This window comes from Limulus polyphemus, unplaced genomic scaffold (assembly GCF_000517525.1).
Source record: "Limulus polyphemus unplaced genomic scaffold, Limulus_polyphemus-2.1.2 Scaffold2050, whole genome shotgun sequence".
Lineage (NCBI taxonomy): Eukaryota > Metazoa > Arthropoda > Merostomata > Xiphosura > Limulidae > Limulus > Limulus polyphemus.
Window position 1 is genome coordinate 96,736 of NW_013667660.1, and position 4,406 is coordinate 101,141.

Consider the following 4,406-nt stretch of genomic DNA (forward strand, 5'->3'; position numbering starts at 1 on the left):
TTAATGGAAGGTTCACAACTCCCCTCCACCCCACCCCCCATTATTGATGTTCTTGAGCATTTATTATCTTTAACGTAAATTAACGTTAACTACATTCATAGGTGGCACCACGTCCTTACACAAAATTGGGGGGGGAGGCACACAAAAGGTCCTATATATCTCGGAGAGTGCGCTAGCACTCTCTATGGAGATATGCGATTAAAAAAACATGACCGCCACTATTGCAATAATAAATAAATATACTCAGATGAAGTTTCTACTACAACAGCCACCATAAGGATGATATAAAGAGCAGTCTTTTGAGTTATATTCCCAGTAAAAACTTCTGCAGCCAATGATTCCCAATTAATTAATTAACATGAAACAGTGTGGAGGGACATTAAGAGCTCTGTGTTGAAAGCGGGTAACAGAAAGCACCACCTCTACTTTGGCTGCTACCTATTTGTACATAGTGACCTTGACCATCGCACAATGTATACCATGTTTTAAGTGGGTACACAGTGAGATCTTAAAGCTTATACAAAACTTTTGGTGAGATGATAATGAATACTGTCATAATATATTATGTTATAAATAAATTGTATTATTTATCATAGCATCCACCCCCACATTTTTTTAACTTCAGAACCCGGACAAAGGACGGGTACCACAGATTGTATATGTGTATATAATTTGTTTTCATGTGTATGTACTGAAAGCAGAATCGACTTGGAGTTCATCTGTTCACACTCACTCATTTCTTGATTGACCTTCACGATTTGGTCGTTGTGGCATCACTTTGAGAGTTCTGCAGATAATTAATTGTCCATGGTACTGATCAGTTAATAGTATGTCAGACCTCTCTCTTATTCCTCACCCCCACCACCTTTATAGTGTGGTCTTGGAAAAAACCATCGGACCTGTTGAAATGACCAAAGAACTGCATCTTGAGATCTTTTATGGTAGCTTTTCTTATCATTTTCAAAAGGTAAAAACAAAGGACTGAAAGCCGTGAAGAACGTACAGAATTCGGTTTGCAGCTCATCTGTCCTTCGGAAAGAAACTGTAGAAGGTAGCCTTGAATGATAACTACCTTCCATGTTTACCAGGGTATGGAAATGTATACCCGATGTACTTCTTTCTAGTTTATTGGTAGGAGTCGAAAACGTAAGAGCATTCCTTTATATTCATATTGGTCCGTATTGATTGGCGATGTAATTAACAGAACATTCAATTCTTTACTAAACTGGTGGTCACATTATAGTCCTGTGTTTGCTGGCTACCCAAACCGTAACCCAGTTAATGAGGAAACTCGTCAATTTAGGTACGTTTTATCAGCTTTCTCCATAATATCTTGAGATCCATGTAAAATATTGACATCAGATGCAACACACGAATGTAAGTAATTCAATGTATACCAAAATATTGAATTTTGATCAAAAGCTTAGTAAGTGTGTGTGTGTTTTTTTGTGCGTGTTTTTTTTTATAACTTATATTAGAATCCGAAAGCATGGCTGCTGTCACAAAAACTATATGTAGACTGCAAGTTGAAGAAGATCAATTTGACATCATTCCTTCACGTGGCGCTATGATGTCATAAAATTGAAGTCTGCCAAATTGTCGTTTTTTTTTATGGGATCAAACAAGAGGCAGATATAAGACGTTGGAAGTTTAATATGGCGTCGAATTTTCACGTTATTGTAGTACTTGAACACACAAACTTAAATCTAGGTATTGACGATCCATCGCTAAGGAAGAGTTCATAATGTTACATTAGAGACGAGCAATATGCGACTAGACGACAAGGTATTAAAGTAGAATTTCGTGATCGTACATAATTCCATAAAAGAGAGAGAAGATTTTCACCACCAGCCAGAGATGTTAGATCAGTATGTGTGTTTCTTTGTATGGAAGTAAGTAGTTTAAGCTTGTCTTTTAGATGTGCTGTTACTAGATTCTCTATACTTATTCCGAGCCTTAGCGTGATTTATAAAATACTGATTGCTTTCTCTGTAATATACTTCGAAAATTGCATATTAAATACTATATGTTAAGGAGTATGGGTGTGATCGGAATTTTGTATTGAATCAAACCATGTTGCCCTCTCGGCGCCATGTTTGGTAAGGAGTATATTCAGCAGTAACCTCTATGATGGTATTCACACTAGTTATTAATGCATGTCCAGGTAAACTGAATCACGATTTCATTTACAGGAAATGTAGCCACGTGTCATTATATTACTAGATTTTTTAAATGTATTCATCTAAGGAAAAAGAAAGTTCTAAAGAGACTAGGTCGTATGCCCACAGGGGTTTGTATGCAGGAAGTCTTTATCGAAATGAGGACAGTCGGCCACTTTCATAGCGCACTGTTCATCTCTCGGTGTGTCCTGAATACTGTCCCCTCTCTGCTTGGAGGAATTTGTTGACATACATATTAATATAAATATGGGATTAGAAAATATGGTTTTCCACCTATTTTCAAACCAAACCCTTCAAAATATCTAAACAATTTTTAGACTACTAGTCTTTATCTCAGTTGTGGATGTTTACAGTAAACTCTTTGTAAACCTTGCGAAAGAAGGTTTTGTCTACAGCGCTATCTAGAAGACAGTGTTTGCAACAAATATATAATATTTTGGAATCTGTTGATCTTAATATAAGACATTCCGAAAGTACGTAAGCGTAAAAGTATTTAAAAAAATAAACAAAAGGGCTAATTATTTAAACCTCTTGCCCGCTAGGTTGCAAGATGCGTAAAATTACGCGTGTTTATTACTCATGAAGGCGCATACATACATATATAAATAACATGCATATGACAAAACAGTAGGCTCTGGTTTTATACGATGTGTGTGTATGAGTTAGATTTATTCTAAAGTGCGAGTGAACTCAATAATATAAATAAGTATACAAAATTAAAGAAGCCATTTTGTAGAATGGACAAATGTCCACTGTTGTCAGTTATATCCCGTCCGTGTGGGACCTCCATTGTTTAATGTTGTATTGTTCGTATCTTAATAATGTTGATGCCCCATTATTATGCCTACAAAATTGCTTTATCTTGTTTAACTAAAATAAGTGCTGTAATTGACCTTTCAATACGATTGTGCGAACTTACACTTTTAAGGCTAATTACATTTTATGGTTTACTGCGAAGAGATGTAAAGGACATGTAATACAAGCGGTATAATTGGCTTTTATCTTGGAATTCGTGAATCATAATTTAATCCGTCATGCTGGTTTGCTCATTACATTTCTGTTCTTCCTTTCAGTAACAGCAGATGAATGCGCGATTTCGTATTGAGCAGCCTTTAACTGTATAGGTGTGTTGAAGTTGGATGCAGTAAACAACACGAATGAATAAACAGCGCATGACTTCATCTTAGCGGTAGCCATGGTGATGTAAGTAAACTCTTCAAGTCGGTTATTACTCTGTTCATGAAGTAATTATTAATAAGAAATTCCGAATGAAAGTTAAGAGTGTCTATCCATATGTCAATAAAGTAATTATTAATAAGAACTTCCGAATGAAAGTTAAAGACTGTCTGTCCATATGTCAATAAAACTGGTTATCCTATATCCAACGCCGACGAGGCCTTTGGCCTAATACCAAGGCTCTTCAGGCCAGCTGGGGACAGACATAGTAATGGTTGAGACGCTATTTATACTAGCAAAAGCCTGACGATAACGTTATATAAACTGGATTAAGTTGGTGATTTTTTTTATGTCACAATACATCAATATTATGGTAAGAATTGTTTGACACTATATTATTTATTTAATCTAACATCACATATTATTAATTATTATTCTCTTCGATTAACCTTCTCGTTATTCAGAAGAACTGAAGAACCAGAAAACTATTACGTTCATTGTAAAGGCCATCAAACTTGGCCCAAGTGTATCTAGCATTATTTAGACGCTTAAGGATAAAATTTTTTAGTTAACACGACACAGGCGTATCTAGTATTTATTATTGAGGCCTAAAGATAACTTTTATGACAATAAAAGTCAACATTTCGATCATGTGTTATTTAGACTTACAGTAGTTTCTGTCTTGCTGTTGTTGTTTTTTTTATGACGTGTACCTATTTTCTCTTCTTGACGTATATCGATCAATTAACCAATTACTTGTCTTAGCCTAACATAAAGGATTGCGTAAATATACATGTTTTACTTATTAACACGCACATGCTAGAAAGAAGCTATACACGGACAAGCTCTCGACAAGAAACTGAGCCTGGGAAATCTAAAAATATAAGGAGTTTTTATTGAATGCACGTACATGATATTGCTGTCTGATGGGTGTTCTACAGTTAACCTGATGGATTCATAAATGACGTTCATTAGTTTTAAAGCTTATAGCGTGCATACAGTAGAACTTGGTACTTGCTTTATATATTGATCGAAATAATAAAATCCTGA

General features: G+C 35.4%; 1 protein-coding gene across 1 annotated transcript in view; it reads left to right on the plus strand.

Annotated features, from left to right (window-relative positions):
- The window catches only part of LOC106465786 (protein O-linked-mannose beta-1,2-N-acetylglucosaminyltransferase 1-like), a 106,847-nt gene that overhangs the window by 15,315 nt on the left and 87,126 nt on the right, over window positions 1–4,406 (plus strand). Inside the window, exon 2 of the mRNA XM_013926019.2 lies at window positions 3,254–3,383. The gene's annotated coding sequence lies outside the window, so the exon portion shown is untranslated. The remainder of the gene's footprint in view (window positions 1–3,253; window positions 3,384–4,406) is intronic.